At 37.7% G+C, this 18393-nt stretch overlaps 1 protein-coding gene across 4 annotated transcripts in view; it reads left to right on the forward strand.

The window, feature by feature from the left end:
• Window positions 1-18393, forward strand: part of LOC137176124 (plexin-B2-like) — a 206942-nt gene that overhangs the window by 100847 nt on the left and 87702 nt on the right. The window contains exon 1 of one of the 4 annotated variants that reach the window (XM_067582194.1): window positions 7193-7294. The exons of 2 other annotated variants lie outside the window; for them this stretch is intronic. The gene's annotated coding sequence lies outside the window, so the exon portion shown is untranslated. Of the gene's footprint in view, window positions 1-7192; window positions 7295-10789; window positions 10844-18393 lie in introns of those variants that run through there. One more of the 4 variants, XM_067582195.1, reaches the window with a different exon arrangement.

Here is an 18393-nt window from a genome sequence, read left to right on the forward strand (position 1 = left end):
CTTGGACCTTTTTCTACAAAGCATTTTTATCAGGAAAGTGTCAGTGAGGAAGTTTTCCTGAAATCTGGCAAATGAAATAAAAAGGAGTCCATATGCCGCCAAATTCTCTTGAGTCAGGTTCATTAGAAACAATATTTTTGGTGTAAAGTCTGGGTTTTAGTTGCTAAGGACGGGATCACCGGTGGCATTTCCTCCACAGCGTCTCAATATGTTACATATTTTCACAGCAGATGATATCAATTATGAAAAACATCTGTAACACTTTTATTTTGAAGCTCACTTAATTTTATAAAAATTGCAGGTATTTAACAGGTAAATTTTAGGGTATTTTACAGAGAGAATGATGCAATATGGTACAAATTGTAAGAAAAAACAGTCAGTTTAGTTGGTAATACTCACTCATTGTATTTGTGTTTGTACGTAGTTGTTAATTTGCAAAAATCCTTTATAAATTTGACTCATAACAATCCTTTAAAGATCCCTTCTAAACATGTTTTAAGATATATATAAAATTCTTTCCATACTTACCACTTTTCCACAAAAAAAGTTGAATTATTTTCTCCTTAGAATGACATCTACTCCTTCTCCCTCATTAAAAATTCCAGAAACCTTAAATATGCAAATATTTTTCATATCTTAAGTTTTCCTGCTGGACACCAGACGTCTCCTCCTTCACTGTAAAGTTCGTTCAGGCTTCAAGTTTCTGCATCACACTTGTGTAAGTTGCATACTGGACCACGATTGGCTCCAAACTAGTTGTGATGTCACAGATCCTGCCCTTAGACCCGCCCCATAAAATCTGATTTTTCGATGAACAGAAAAAGATAGAAACTTTCCACTTTCAGCAGATGAATGTTAAAACAGCCTGATGCACATACATCATTCTGCACAGTGAAGCTCAAACATCAAACTGAAGGAACAAGAAGAAAAACACATTTTTAACTGACAGAAAATACGTAGTTTCCTGTCTGTAGTTTTGTGTGTCATTGGCATATTAGGTTTTTTAAAATAATTTTCTAAAAATAGCTGCAGTGTAACAGTTATCATTTATATATGATCTGATTTCTTTAAATTCACAATTGCAATTTCTTGTATTTATGTATGAGCTCAGTGCTTCTTGTTATTTGCGCTCTTGTGTTTCTATTTCTTGTAAGTCATGCATGACTTGCATGGATTTTTTTTTATTCTATAGTCAGTTTTAATCTGGAAAGCATGTTATGTTTATGCTTGAAAAGTGCTTTATAAATAAAATTATTATAAGTGTTTTTAAAGAAATCCTCATATGTAGTTTGAGTCAAAACTATACACTGAAAACTGAGTATTTTCTGTCATTTAAAGAACTGAATGAACTTTTTTCATCTTTTTCTTACAATTTGTACCAAATTGTGCCACCATTTATGTAAAATGTCTCAAAAATGAACCATTAAATATCTGCTAATGACGTTATGAAGCGTTTCCAGTGATGAGTATCTTCCCCAGATTTACCAAAACACAAACCGAACAGTCCGAGGTGAAAGAAAAAATAAAGGATTTCATCAGTTAGATGCTGTTTTCAGCACTTTGTGGATGTTTCTTAGTGGGACTTCAAGTTTTAAGAAAAGCCTCCTGATGTTCTCCGGACACATTAGCTCATTGAACAGCGTATAAGGAAGCATTGGGGAGTAATTAGCCTCCTGCTGATTCCAGCGCTAACGCTCATTGTTGATGAATGGATCTGTCAGTGATCGGTGCAGGACTGCATTCCCTCTCCGCCGGTCAACAAAATGCACAGATAAGAGACTGAAAAAGTTAAAAAAAAAACTGTTTGTGCTGTGAGATGTTTAGTTTAACAAGTTGTTTCAGGGGCGATTGACAGTTCAGTTTGTGTCTGGTTTATATATTTCAACAGGAGTCACTATGCAATGACGTTACCCTGCGATATCTAATGTTCCTCCATGACCTTCCCTCCAGTGCTGCCCTCTTTGTCCCCACTGTTGCTATGACTTTATATCATTCATCACCTCATTTGCTTAAACCTGACAGACTGATTGTGCGGTCTGTGTTTATTTTCCACAAGTAGCCGACGTATCGACTGCACAGATCTCAGCTGTAGATAGAAGCAGATTCAGAAACTGTCCTCTTGTCTCTGTATGATCATGAAGTGGAGTCATAAATCATCAGATTGACACCAACATTTTCCCCTCAAAGATGCATCTTCGCCTTTAATTGAAGTGTGAATTTGTGTCCGTATCGTGTTTGCTTTGAGTTTAGATGCAGTTTTCTTTCCACCACTTTTGTCTTGTGGGTTGTCACAAACAACGCAGCCTCTAGAAGGACTTTAAAACCTTTATTAATTGTGGTTAAAGGCTCAGTTTAGCTATGATTTCCTGTATTTATCATCCTCAAACATCCAAGATGATGAAAGATGAAGGAAAAACTCTCACTTCTCTCTCATATCTGCTGTTCTCTTCCTCTTTTTCCTCAACGTTTATCTCTCTATCAGTTCTCTATTAATCTCTCCATTTTCTCTGTCCGTCATTCAGCGTCGTCTTCCTCTTCGGTATTTATTGCTATCAGTCTCTCTTTCCATCTGTCTCTTTTTACCCCGGCTGTCAGACAACTTAAGTGATAAGAAATGGCAGCTGTATCAGTAGAACGGACTGCGTGTGTGGTTTTGTGTGTATATATATATATATATATATTCTAGTGTGTGTGTGTGTTGTGGCTGGCCTGTCAGCTCTGGCTGTCATTTTGTCATTATAAATTTCAGGAAGATAGTCCTGAATCCCTGTAGAGCGCTGCCAGACACACACACACACACACACACACTGATCTTTCTGTCTTCGGTCGCAGCAAACTGACGGACAAGGAGACAGAAATAAAGACAGAGAGACAAAACACTCACAACGGAGACATTCTTGATGTCAGATATGTCAAACGGCAGTTTAGCGGAAGAGAAAAGACGCCTGCTGAGTCCCAGACAGCCTCTGTGACCTTTGACCTCTCAGACGTTGTTTCCATTCTCAAAAATTCTCTTTAACAAACTTCACCGTGACACAAAAAGAGTCGATTTTCCCTCCTGCGGAGTTTATAACCTCAGTCCTTCTGACATCCAGAGGGAGATTTAATACACAACTGTAACTGTGTGAAAAGTTATTTTAAAGTTCGACAGCGAAGAGGTGCAAGTTGTGTATTTTGGGGAAGAAAAAGTCAGAAGGGGAGGATTAATAGTTTTAATTCAGAAGCTCACCCATCAAGTCTAATCAATCGAGTGAGATGGATCCCTACAGAGGAAGTTTAATGGATGTCATAGAAAGCAAAGATCTGCTTTCTGCATCGCTGCACACAAACAGGAACATAAATACAACAAGAAAACCAGACGTTTACATCATAATAAAGAAGTCATAGATGTGTAAATGCACCATTTTCCTCTTTAAATGTTTTCTTCATTATCCCGTTTTCTCTCAAATCTGTAAACATTACACGTTATTTAAATCATTTTTTCACTAATCATCTCTTAGATGTGCATCTTCTGTTGCCTTTTACTCGTCTTTCTGCTAAGATGAAAGTTTTTTTTCATACTCTTCTGATCAGAGCAGATTTTCAGGGAGCGTTATACGTGTTTGTGCCATCTGCTATGTTACATTCTGTGAGTATTTACTTTGACCCAGTCTCCTCACTGCAATCATTAGTTTTTGTAAATATACATATTACATATTTCCTTTTTTTTTTTAAAAGTTCCCTTAAAATTTATTTCTACAAACACCAATCCAGAAGTGTTTTAGTTTATGGTTCATGAACTTCCACATATCTGCTTTGTCATTCAGGATTTTTGCCTTTTTGATGATGCAGGAGAGACAGACAACACTGGATCAATAGCAAGATTCAAAGTGTTTTTCATCATATAATCAGGTAGTGAAGACTACTAATGATTATTTTCATTATAGATCAATCTGCTGATTATTTACACGATTCATCAGTTAATCATTTAATCAATGAAACATCAGAAAACAGTGAAAAATACACAACTTCCTGTAGTTTAAGTAGATTTCCTAAGATATCATACAGTATTTTATCCAACCAACTAGTACAAAACCCCAAAATATTAAATTTACAGTAATGTAAGCAACAAACTCTCAGATTAAGAGCTTTAAACCAGCAAATATTTGGCATTTTTGCTTGAAAAATTAGCTAAACAACTACTTGATTATCAAAATTGTTGCCAATTAATTATCTGTCAATAGAATAATCAATTCATCAACTAATTGTTGCAGCTCAGGTAAACATAAACATCACAGACCAAACAACAAAGAACAACACATTTCTGAAGTAACTCAGAAACTGTTTAACCTTTTTTCACGTCAGTTATGCAGCAAGTTTCATCAAGATAAAGATCTTGAAAAGTGAAGATCAGACGCAGAAAATCAGACGCAGACTGTAGTTATATTATATGTTTTTCCCCTTAATTAACCTTAATCTTAGTGTTTACATGTAAACAGGACACTTGTAATGACAGTTTCACATGTGTTGTTTCTGTCATGTGTCAAGTCCAAACACAGCAACACTGTTCAAACTATTATCTGTTTATTATCACATATAGAGTTATAGAGGAGGAAACGATGAAGTTTCACCTGCGGTTGATAAACAGGAAAAAGGTGAGACACCTGCAGCACCATTAATGTTTTAAAACTTCTGGCACGACCATGAAAACACAACTATTACACAACATGCGGGTTCGTGCCAGATACTTGAATACAAAATCATTAAAATAAGTGTTTTATCTGTAATGTTTATAGAGAAAAAACAAGAAGTGACAAGTCTTATGATGTAATAATTTCTGATTTAAAAGTTTTCCCATAAATCTGTATGCGATACAATCAGTTTAAGAGGGAACTTTTATCTCCGCAGCGGGCCGATAAAACTTGTAACCCGTGTTGTTACAAGCAGCGGGAGTTTCCTCACAGTTTCTCTCCTCCAGAGGTCGTGACCCCCTCTGAGAAAGATTCCTCAGATACGGAGGAGAAAAGGAAGTTGTTGGCAGTCGACTCAACAGGAAATGAGCGTCTCCGTGCTCCTCCTGGCTGTTAACGGACAATCATTTGGTGCTTTGACCTTGACCTATTTTTGTGGATTATATACAATAACGACATTCTGTTGGTAATCACTACATTTAGGGTTATTCTCTGCTTCTTTGTTCACTCTGCTTTTTAAAAACTTCCTCATATACAATGAAGATGTTTCAGTAGTGGCAGTGAGAGAGATTCAAGCATTAAATTAGTGCAAACAATTGTCATACTACTACTGTCATAACATACATAACTAACATATTTAACAGTTCAACAACAAAAAAACCAGGAACAGCAAAGAAAACAGGATTTTTAATATATCTATGTTGTAATTTTTGCCTTTATTCAACAGTGCAAAGTGCAGAAAGACAAGAAACAGGGGCAGAGTCTTTGTAAACTCAAAAACAAAAACTTAAAATTAACTTTTTGGTGATTAAACACACCCCTATAGTGCCCTCTAGAGTTCAAAGTCTCAAACTTTGTGCATGAAGAATTTGAGCTATCATTTAAAATTGGTTTAAATCCTCGTTGAATACTGTAAGTTACTGTATGTTAACTACTAGATGATGGAGCAGTTAAGTTGACCGTCTCAAACAAGCTTTCAGAAACCTACGTGTCAGCGTGGTCATTTTTGGAGCCTCCTCATTCTTCCTACTTGTGTGAAGCTCCTGATATATCAAATATCCTTTAATTTTTATCTCTTATTGGTCTACTAGTGTGCGGTACAGTCGTCTCTCTGGCTCATAGCAATTCATGCAGTTTTACTATCATATGGGAAGATGAAACATGGGTTCACTCTGTCAACATCTAAAAACTGCTGAGTCTTTTATAGGAGACATATCATGCTTTTTGTAATTTTTATACTTATGATGGTCAAAGTTCCAAAATCTGAGGTGAATGTATGTAAAAATGCTGCCTGCAAGTCAAAAGTCAGGGCTTCATCCTCTCTAAATGCTTTGTTTGTAATGTTACCTCTACTTCCTCCTCTGTATGACGTCAGATTGTTCGCACATGCCCACAAATGGCTGTCTGTTGGTTAGCCTTTGTTGCTAAGCTTGTTGCTAAGCTTGTTCACGTTGTCCACTTACATATTTCAGATCTGATTCAGGCTTGAACATGTACGGATGAATTTGAGAAGTTTCCATTTTGAGTAAAAAACGAGAAAAATAAGTAAAATCCTGCTGCTATAGTTTGTTTACGTAGCCTCCGGAGCCAGAGGAAGCTCCTGAAGCTGACCAATCAGAACAGAGCACGCTCATCAGGAGGCGGGCCTTAAAGAGACAGGAGCTAAAACGGCCTGTTTCAGACAGAGGCTGAACTGAGGGGCTGCATAAAGAGCCAGCAGAAGATAAATAAGGAGTTTTTAACTGTAAATCATGCAAAAATATTCCAGTAGAGCCCCTTAAAAACATTAATGCACTGTCAGTCTCTCTTAGAAGTATATATTTTTTTATTTCACAAAAAGCTCAGCTTGCAGTCTGAGATCTGTGTTCAGATACTTGCTAAAAAAAAAAGTGTCCGTTAACTAGAAGTGACCTCACTGAGGAATAAGCGATTAAATGAAGGGAGGTTTTCAGTGTTGAAATATTAAACCACTGTTCACTCTTTGATCAGATAAAAAGGTCGATATAAAATCCTACACTTGTATCCCCAAATCAATATTTTCCAAAAAAAAAAAGATTTGTACAACAGATCCTTTTTATTTAAAAGTGTTTTTTGATTCAAATTCCTCAGAGCCTTAATTATATGTGAAACTAATTCAGCATTAAACATCACAGCAGTGATAATAAAACCATTTCTGAAGTGTGTGTGTGCTTTAATTTGAATGTTAAAGCCTCTGAGACAAACTGTATATCAGGACTGTAAGAGATAAAAAATCTATTTGAGCCCAGTAAAGGTGAATTATGTCCCATGTGACACCTCATAGGGAGTGGATATTTCATATTAATGCTGCTTTCCTTGTGGGAAAACAGAAAAGAAAAAAAAATTCTATCTTTGAAAATCCTCCTCCCAGCAGCCTCTCCTCCTCCTCCTCCTCTATATCTTTCCATCTGACTTGTCTATCACCTTCTTATCTCACATTCCCATCTCCAACCCTCGATCTGTTTCCTACGAAGGTAACCTGAGAGAGGAATGAAGGGAGCAGGAGGAGGAGGAGGAGGTGGAATGAGATTCAGAAACCGAGCGAGAAAGATGGTGAGAGATAAGCGAAAGCGAAGGGGCGAGATGGAAAGAAAGGGCAAGGACAGGTAAGAGACAATACGAAATTAAACCCAGAGTGAATAAGTATGAGAGTTCGACAGGGTGAAAAGGAGAGAAAACGGTGCAAAGACAGAGAGTATATGAGAGGGAATGATAAGGTTGCAAGGTGAGAGAGGGTAAGTGGAGGTTGGTGATGGAAAGTAAATTAAATAAGAACACCTATGGGAGTTGAGATGAAACCGATATATACCGGGCTGGTGTTGTACTTTTATTAAAAACCCTTATGTGTGGTCCACCTCTGATATGATGGTTGATCCAGTTTGATTGATTGAAAATTTATTGTAGATTTTCTTTATAGTACACTGGTCGTCTGTGGTTATTTGATTTTTGTCAATATGGTCCAGCCTGACCTTTACTGGGGAACTTTGCCGATTTTCAACCAGCATCGTATCACGACAATGTGGGTAGTTTATGCAAATGAACATGTCTCCTGCACACAGAGCTTCCTGCTCATTTGCTGGCAAAAGTCCACCAGATGACACAAAACACGTCATCCAGTGGACTTTGGCCATCTTTGTTAGACTACAAACTACGTTTCCTTCCTTTTCCGTAGTGGGTTTCCCAAAACACTCCACCTACCATGTTACGCTGGCGATAGAGGAAAGTAGACACTGCAATATCATACTTCTAAATACATTAAAACATCAGCATATTTGGAAGAAAACTAGTTTCATGATACAAGACGGAATATCACAAACAGTAGAGTCAACAACCAGACCGGAGCGACATTACAGCTGCAGCTAAACTAAGCTAAGCTGCTAATATTCTCCGTGATTCATCCAACACAACTAGCTTTACAGTATAATGTTGGAGGAGAGATGTGGTGCCACTATTACAACTTATGAGGCCGATATAGAGCCGTGGAATCACACAGCAGAGTGTGGAGGACGAAGCGGCGACCACCGGAGCTACGTTACAACCGCAGCCGAGAGAGAGACGCCACAGCCGGGGTAGCGTTGCAGCATTGACTGGTGACTAAGGATGTGCATCACTTGATCTGCGAGTTGCTCTTTCTGACTGCTGCGCATCTAGAAAACTCTCTCATTGTATTACAGTGACAACCGGCAACCACTAGCTGTCATGTCATCATTTGTAGCTATGGTAACCAAGGTTTTAATATGATGTTTTAAATATTTTTTGCTTTTATCTATTTGAAAATTGGATATCAAAATGGAGCTAATGCAAGTTAATGTTGCCTCTGAACATTATTAGCACTGTACAACAAAAATGCACATGAACAAATCTTGTAGCATCTTTGGGCTGTACTTTAGGTACTAGGGATGTGCAGAGAGCCCAGTATTTGTATCTGTATTTGTTGAGGCAGCAAAATTATTTGTATTTGTATTCGAATAAAAGTGGACAGAGGCTTAAAAATCCTGTTTTTCTTTTTATTACGCTTTTAATTTTAGAAAATTAAAGTGTTACAATAAGTGTTTATGAAGCGTAGTTCAGCTTTATCTCTGGGGAACGCCCCCTACTCTGGGAGTGATGTCCAAATTAGGAAATGTGCGTCATGTAGCAGGTGGATGTGACTCCCCTCGTTGAGACCTGCTGATAGACGTCACAGCGGAGCAGAGGAGAGACACTGAGATAGTGATGTAACCGACCTGCACTCTGGTATTTGACATGGTTTATTTTTCTTCCTGAAAACAAATATTTTTTTAAAATATTTGTATGAAACAAATATTTGTTAAAAAAAACAAAAAAAACACTATTTGTGCTTTAATAATGTATTCGTATTCGTGACAGAATGAAAATGGTGGGCTTCAACAAACTTTGGTGTTTTTTTGGTAAACGTGATTTTGTTTTTTTGACAGAATATTACATCAGACTTTAACTCTGTATACATAACAGAACATCAGTGACTGCCAGCCTCACGTTGTCCAAACAATAAAAGAAACATAAACGAGCTGAAATGTAGACGACAGACTGGGATGTTTTTACTGTCCACCTGCGCCGGCGGGCTTGTGTGCTGCACTCTGTAAGTTTGCAATGATCCGCATAACTGACTCCAGCACGCCATTTGTTTTTATGATCCTTGCACATTCATACGATGTATCCGGACTCGCTGAGGAAAAATGTTTTGTAAGTGGGGAGAAAAAAAGGCCTCAGTAAAGAGATGTAAAGCTGCTGTCACTAACTTTGTCTCTGTACTCGCAAGCTGAGTAGATGATTGGACGAGACACACGCAATGCATCGTGGTTGTTGTAGGATTCTCCTTTAAGAGCTATATGTGGAATCTGCAGCCTTTTTTTCCTCAGTTTTCTTAAGTCATAGGGCACCAATTAAAAAAATAATTACACATTTCTACTAAATAGGTGACCTAGTTTTAAGAACTCATCATATTTAAAGCGGTGAATTTTCCCTTTAAGAGCTTTTTTCACTCAGTCACAAATAAAATTCTGAAAGAAATTAATCTTTTTTTTTGGTAGCAAGAATGTTGTAATCACAAAAAAGATAAAGCACTTTTCAAAATAACCCAATAAAAAAACCCAAAACCCAATAAAAGACACATTAAGTAAAACTAATTAAACTATAATAACAATAAATTGTAGAGCATAAAGAAAATAAAATCAACCAATTTTATATTACTGTGGCTGATTACCAATATCCAGAGTTTAAAGAATTAGATGCTGTAACAATATATCCAACAATATTTATTTTTTAGCATAAATTTATTGCATAATCAAAACATTTTTGACAAGGATTCCTCAAATTTGGCTATCAAAGACTAATATTTATCAAATATATATACTGATCAGGACATTTTCTTGTGGACAAACTATAGTTCAAGACAAAAAAATTGATTGCAAGACAGAATGCAGGAAGCGACCTTCATCAATGAAGGAGTCGATTGTTTGTTTTGAGCTATTTGCTTTACAGCATCTCCTACACACCTTTCTATTTACAGGTGTGCAAAGACTGTAAACGAACGACACAACTTTGATTCTTTGCGTTAAATGGAAAAAACTCTGATCTTGTATCAGCTCTGTCAAACACTTTTTTAAAAACCCTCTTATGAACTTATGAACACTTTTTTCTCCCCCTGTCTTGTCTCATTGCCCTTCTATTCTTACCTCATCGTCTGCTGGTTTCCAAATCTTCCCCTTTCACTCGCTTCAGAGACTCTTAGGTCTCTCTCGCTATCTGATGGCGAAGGCAGACTGAAGGAGAATGGCATAAAGAAACAAAATGGAAGGGGAAAAAAAAAGACATTGGATGTTGGAGGCAGAGATACAAGTAGACAATAATAAAAGAGTCCAGAAGAAAAAGTGTGAGAGAAAAGCACGGAGGAGCAGGAGAGAGACGAGAAAAATAGGAATTGCAACCAATGAGAGAGAGCGTGGTAATCTTTTCCTCCAGCTACTTCCATAATTGGATTTTGACTTTCTGCTTTGTGTGTGTGTGTGTGTGTGTGTGTGTGTGTGTGTGTGTGTGTGTGTCTGTCAGGAACAGCTCCTGTTCCACCTCTCAAGACGATAGATCAGATAGAGGCCCGAGAAAATGACCAGTTCCTCCTCTCTCACACACAATTGGTTAGTCGAGACACACACTCACCTCACACAGTTGAAAAGTTCATAACACACACACACACACACACAGTCAATACACAGCATGTTATTTATAGCTCCAGTGTTTTTATAGTTACAAAGTGGCTACATGATATATAATTTTATAAATTTACAATACAGGTCGCTCTGTGCTAGAAAATGAATAAAAACCTGGAGTTTTGTTTGTTCTGGTGATGTAATTGTGTGTTTGTTTGTTTGTTTCAAGTGTTTTTTTTTGGAATATCTTTCAATGAACATACAGTATAGAAGGTGTAGGATTAATGACATAAATGTTTGCTCATACACTGTAAGTAAATTTTGACCTCAGACTGTATTTTGTTGGCTTGTTGACGTGTTCTGTACTTAAATTCACTGAAGTACAGATGCTAGTGAAGATGAAAAGAAAGGTATGCATGAGATGAAGGTTGTATGACATGTCATCTGACCACATCTAAAGGCTTAAGGATTCATACCACAGCCTTTATATAAAGATTGACGTAGCGAGGTGTGAGGTTTCATTGGAGCCGGTTTGAAGCCCGGAGTTGCAGCTTATGGTCGGCGCCATCTTTTCCATTTGGAGCCAGAACCTTCTAGATGAAGAGTGCAGGGTGTTGCCTTTCACGCTCTGGAAACACACACCGCTATCTAAGAGCTAAGCTAACGCTAGTTTACTGGGAATGCCAAGTGGTGCGCACTTGGGCTAACGTTAGCTACTTCAGCTAAATTGTGCTAACAGGGCAGGTGTCATAATCAAGTAACATTCAACCACACCGGTCAAGGCAGATGGCCGCCCACCAAGAGCCGGGTTCTGCTTGAGGTTTCTACCCGTTAAAGGGGAGTTTTTCCTTACCGCTGTCGCCAAGTGCTGCTAATGGGGGAATTATTGGGTCTCTGTAAATTAAAGAGTACGGTCTAGACCTGTGCTATGTGAAAAGTGCCCTGAGATGACTTTTGTTGTGATTTGGCGCTATATAAATAAAAACTGATTGAATTGATTGATTAAAGTGAAATATTGCAACAACAGTCCAACTCAGTGTGAGTCCCGGAGTCGGGAAGAGCAGCAGGTGAGCCATCTGTCAATCACAGCTGTCAATCAACGCCCACACGGCAGACATCAAAGCTACTAGTCTTCAATCTAATTTCCTCAATGACCACCAGCACACTTATTAGAGGGCCTGAACTTACAGATTGAGACCAGAACGACTCGTTGAAAACAATGATTGATCCAGTATTTCTAGAGAGAAGTTGATGCTTTTTGAATAAGAGTCAGTTGGAGCATCTAGCAGCTGTTGATACTTCAGCTTCAAACTGTGGTAGCTGCTGCTTGAAGGATGAACCTGCGAATCGGGCAGACGCCAACAAAAATAAAGTCTTTCAGCTGATTGATTTCACGGTCTCACCAGTTACTAGTACTGTTTCTGATGGCCTGAACCAAGCTGCTGTTGATAGCTATCATGTGTAGCTTGTTAGAACACAAGTGATTGACGGAGATGTACTGACTAGAAACAGCAAGACGTCTCTCACTGCAAAGAAGAAACAAAACCAGAATGATTGCAATCAGGTCTGAGCTGGGTATCGATGTGCTCTTTGAGGCTGGAGATGTCGGCATGACTCTTTTTTTTTTTTATAAACAATTTATGGTTTCAAACAGGCCTTCTGACAGGAAATTGGACCAGCAGTTCATCTTTGTGCAGGGCTGCATGGTGCATCATTAAGATGTGGGAACGATATGTACTTTGGCTCCTCTGCAAGGCTCTACAACCTTAGTATCAGCCTCCCTCCACCTACATTACAGCAGGAAGTTATCAGCACTAATCACATGTTTTTTATCTTATATGAGCCTGAAACTCGCATCGTAGGTGAAGTACAGAAATAAAAACAAACTGACATTTAGTTTTTCTGCAAAATTTCTAGGGTTTTTTTTGAATTTGTAAGACAGTTGGATGGAGACATGGACTCACTCTATCAGGGAGATAAAAGCCTTGAATTGAGCAAGCTGAGAGGGGAAGTTAAAAAAAAAAAAAACACAAGTAAACCAAGAGATAACGGTGAAGTTAGTGAGAAGACTGCAGCCTTGGATCACTCAAGTGTAAAAGGAGGAAGAAAAAAGAGAAAAGTTCTGGTTTGTTATCAGAAAAGTACAGAATGGAAGTGATGGCAGGAGGGATGATAGGAGAGAAAACAGCAGATGGCAGAGAAGAAGAAAAAGAAGAAGAAGAAGAAGAAGAGGAGGGTGGTGGATGGGGGGAGGGGGGGATCTTGAGACCAGACAGACAGAGGTCGACATGCAGGAATATAAACACTTATCATGTATCTTAAGCCTTTTATTAAGATTTTTCTTTAAAAAAACACTCTTGAGTTGCATTAAACCACTTCCAGTTCTCTCCTTATTGTTTCTGTTTGCTAATTAGCAGAATATCTCACAGACTTTACAGATTTCAATGAAATCTGTAAAGAAAGATTAGCTGTTGGCTGAAGTACAAGTGAACAATTTCTGGTGCAGATCCAGAGATATTTGGTTAAAGTAGGGCACTTTTCAAAGAACTACAGTTCATAGTTGAATATTTAGAAAAACTTAAAAACAACAGATTTAGAGTCAAGTCCAGGCTTGGCAGAGATAAACACTCTGTGGGCTTTTTAATCTTTAGACTGCTTCTTCTGGTGAACTGTTGCAAAAAAAAAAACATCATTAGCAACAAAAAAATGTTGAAGAACTTTGAATTGTGCCCTTTATTCACATTCATCTATGTAAACTCATCACTGTTACTCAGACCAGTTTGACCTGTGATGAATTAATGTGGGTAATTAGGACATTTTTCTGTGTGTTTATCACTTTTACTGGAATTAAACAGTAAATTTGACTTGATTTAGTAGTTTCAGTGAGAAAATATGAGTCTGCAGTACTCACAAATGTGACTGTTTAAACGCTTTTACTTCTGTCTTATATAATAAATACATTGGAGATTATTCATTGAACTCTAAAATAAGTATCTTCAGTGAAATAGAGATTTTGTTTGAAACAAATAGTTTTGTTGTGTTGAAGTTCACCTGGATAGTTGGATAGATAGATGGTACACCAGTACCACCAACAGAAAATCCAAACAGTCCTTTTAGTGCCAAATTCCCTCTTTTTATTACGATCCTTCCGCTGGCACTAAAAGGACTGTAACATGCAAAGATATCTGCTTGATTTGACTCATTCGGACGACTGAAGCTTCATATTAGCAGCTTTAGATAAGATAAACTCTTCACTGACATTGTAAGGAGGAATGATTACAGCAAGACAAAACATGCATCAATCTTTTAGGGAAGACTTCAAAAATCGTGAACTGTTCCTTTAACTCATTAGCGAGACGTAGAGATGTCAGACACTTACTGACCATCATCATCATTTTGCATCATCGCTGTCAGCTGTAGAGTCGTGCAACAGCCATTTTTTTGCATCTATAAAATGCGACACATTGCATTATGGATTCTATTGAGGAATTATTTAGGGGCCATAAAGTCGATAAATTTACTCAGAATACAGATGTTCAAACAGAAATGTGGACAATAAATAGATTTTAATGATTTCTGACACAACCTTATATTAGCATGTTGCTAACATTAGCTAGTTAGCACTAAACACAAAGTACAGCTGAAGTGGATGACATTATTTTTTGCAGGTATTTGGACATAAAACAAAGTTTTAATTGGACAAATTAAAAATTTTGACCTATTTGCGGCGCAAAATGAGAAGTGAGAGGATCATCAAAGTTATTACAATTCATCTTTAGGTCGACATACATGACGGCCATCCATCTAACGGTTGTTTCAAGCGAAACCACAAAACTTCCTGGTGGCGCTGGAGGGAACATCAGGATTTATCCTCTGGAAACCATGAATATCTTAACTTTAATAGCAATCCATTAAATATGTTACAAGATAGACTGACTACTGTTACTAGAGCCAGAACTAATATCATCCTGGTCAAGTTATTCTTCACTTAAATTTAGTTTACTGGGAGAGTTTCAGAGTCGCCACCACATTGAGACTTAATACGCTGTGGAAATATCAGAATATGTGGAATATTTGGGATTTTTGTTGCCACAAAACTCATATTTTTGAAGGTCTGGAATATAATCTCAACTTCCACAGCTGTTATTCAGACTGTGTCGGACTCTGTTAGAGAAACGGAGGGAAGAGAGAAAGATGAGAAAGCAGCTCATCACAGAGTTTGTTACTGTGTGTGAGATATGATGTAATAGTCCATATTAAAGATAATAGTCAGATAACAAAGTGCGGTAATGATATGATATATGAAATCCTCAGCAGGAAACTAATATCCAGCTGTTATCTCCTGCCAAGTTGTAGAGGAGAAATGAAGGAGAAACTTTATATTAAAAGACCCCGTGGTGCTTTTCTGTCTAACTCACTTCATATTCCAGCTGAAATCTTCTCAATAATGCAGCTGTGACTTCTGCTTATTAAAGAGATGCTTCTCACTGCTTTCCACTCTTTTTATCACCGCGGTGGCTCATTGGATACAATATTTAAATAACCTCGTCGATACATCAACACGATAACAGTCAAATATTTTAAACAACAGCTTGAGTCAAACAAACAATCATCTTCAATCTCATGTTTTTACTTTTTTACATTTAAAACCATTATTTTAACTTTAAATAGTTTCACTGAAGTGACTCACAATATATTCAAAAATGGAAATAATTAGACTTTTTTCATTTTTATGCAGCTGATACACATTTTTGTACATATTTTAGAGGTTATTGTGTGTTTTGTGTCTTTTCTGGTAAATTAATTACACTCAAAATACGAGTATAGGGAGATGGAGACAGAGAAGCTGTAACCATAACTGTAGAACAGCGTACAAAAAGAACTGTTACACTTATTGGATGTTGGATATTACTGTCACTCAAAGCAGCCATGTCTTTCATTATGCATAACTTTACAGCTTAATAAAATTTAAACGGGTGAGTTATAAAAAAATTCACCCACCGTACAGTTGTCATGAAAGAGGAAATTAGCTACAGAGACCAAAACCGTTTTTTGTACCAGGCTGTAAACATGTTTATTTCTGCTGTAAAGTTGGGTATTTTAACATGGGGGTCTATGGGGATTGACTCGCTTTTGGAGCCTCTAGTGGTCATTCGAGGAATTGCAGTTTTTTGGCACTTCCGCATTGGCTTCATTTTACAGCCCCGGAGGTTGCTGCTTGATATTAACCCATAAGAACCCACACCAACCCTTTCAATGTTCTGGAAAATTCCTTGTACAGCTTTATCCTTGATTTTAACAAGTCATATGACAATGTGTGAATCTGTGACATCACTTCCAAAATGGCAGTGTGGTGCACCTGGTCAGCAAATGTGACAGAACTAGCTAATTTTAAAAAAGCTTTTTGTTACTAAAAGTTAAGTTTCAACCCATTTAACAATCCTGATGCTTTAATAAGACGTCCTGTATTACATTTAACCTGTTCTGACCACATTTCTTGAACAAATTGATATTGAATTTCAAAAAAAAAAAATCAGAAATGTGTTCCTTGTGGTCCATTTGGTCTGTTTTATATTCCCCATAATGTTCCTTTAAGGAGAAATGTGTCCGGGGTTCTTATGGGTTAAAAAGGCGACAAGATGAACTGATAAACAAAAGATACACAGAAGAGCAGAAAGAAACGGCAATGATTTAAGAGGCGCTGGATTATTTACACGATATTATCATATGTGTATAATTAACATGACACATATTAATCTGAAGTATTGAAACCTGCGAGGCGTCTGCTTCAGTCCTTCTGCACGGTGATGTTGTGTCTTTCTGTCTTTGCTCTTGCTGTTTCCACCCACAGGATTGTTTTTTTTTATTATTCTGTTATTTATTGCAGCTCTTGCTGTAACCTCTGAGACTCTTCAGTGCCAAAAATCCCACGTCGGATCATATTTTATTCATATTTTATGAAGCGTGTTTTCGGCCTCTCTCGAGGGGTCTGCAGCTACTACACAGCGGTCACCGTGCTGCTTTCTCTCACCTCCCGGTCACTCGTCACCTTCCTCTCTCTCTCACTCTTGACTTTTCATGTTGGGACCCCCCCCCCCCCCCTCGTCTGTTTCCCTCCCGGGGCAGAGAGGTCTTCAAACAACAATCTCCGCTGACCCTCTCCTCCTCTGTTCTTCTCCTTCGGCCCTCAGCTCATCTTCCTCGTCTCATCTTTACTCCACAACAAATGAAAGATCTTCACTGACCTCCATCTTTCCTTTACTGTTTTTTTTTTTTTTTTTACTAACCTTCTGAAAAATCTGCAAGCTATCGAGCAGACGTCTCCCTGGGAGTTTGTGTGAGTGTGTGTGTGTGTGTGTGTGAGTGTGTATTTACACACAGGAAAGAGCAAATCAATCGAAAGACCGATTCTCTGTTTTGCAATGAAGTGCTTGAAGAGAAAAAAAAAAAAATCCAATCTTACAAACGGTGATATTTACAGTATCCAATGAGAAAGGAAAGTAAAAGTTTCTTAAAGTAAGATATAAAAAGTATCATTTTGGTACCTTTATAGAGACTCGGATGCTGTATCAGCACAATACGCAGCTCTGTTCAAGACTTGATGGAGTTCTTCAGCAAGTTTCAAGAGTTTGTTAAATGATTTTCCTTTTTTATGGAAATAATTCATAAACCAGTTGCTTCCTGGAAGTGCAGGAAAAGCATAAAACTGTAAAGTATAAATGATTTGTTCTTGTCAGTCATAACTCAGTCAAATCTGAACACACAGACATGATGCACACACATATATATATGATATATCGACAAAAAGAAAGTCTTTATAACTCCAAGCTTGTATTAAGGTAATCCAGTGATAGTTGCCGTGGTTACACTGCAAACAGGAACTGCTAAAATATAGACAAATACAGGCTCTCGGTTGGAGTCTTATATTCACTATAAGTCTCTCCTCTTTCCATTCATATACAGATATTTGTCCTGCGTTGTAAATATGTTGTACATACAGGCAAAAACTATTTTAAATTGCATGATTCAGTAGCTCAGCTTATTCTGAAAATATATGGCATGACTGGATAAGACGTACAGTGACTCTGCTAAAAGCATGTAAATAAAGAGAGAGGAAAAAAAAAACCTAGAAAACAGAAGCTAGAAAACTGCTGTGGTCATTTATAAGAGCTCTGGCAGCCACATTCATGTTGTATTTTGTAATTTAAAAAGCTCATAACCCGAAGACAGTAACATACCTGACGGCGTATAGGCTCCCCGCAGTGCAGTGCAAAGAAGAGAAAAACTGCCAAGAAAACATTACTGGGTGGTCGAAGTTAAAGAAGAATCCCTCGGTGGGTAGCTTCTGGGATAAAGCAATAAAAAACGGACAGTAATATGACATTTGAATAAGAAAACAGATGTGACGAGGACAAACATGTGGTGAAAAGATGGGAGAGCAACTGGTGCCAAAAAACTTCTTGAACACAGACAGAAGCGCCACCAGATAATAAACGTTTAATTAAAAAAAGGGGGTATCTTCATTCTGCTGCTAAAAA

This window comes from Thunnus thynnus, chromosome 23, assembly GCF_963924715.1.
Source record: "Thunnus thynnus chromosome 23, fThuThy2.1, whole genome shotgun sequence".
NCBI classification, from domain to species: domain Eukaryota; kingdom Metazoa; phylum Chordata; class Actinopteri; order Scombriformes; family Scombridae; genus Thunnus; species Thunnus thynnus.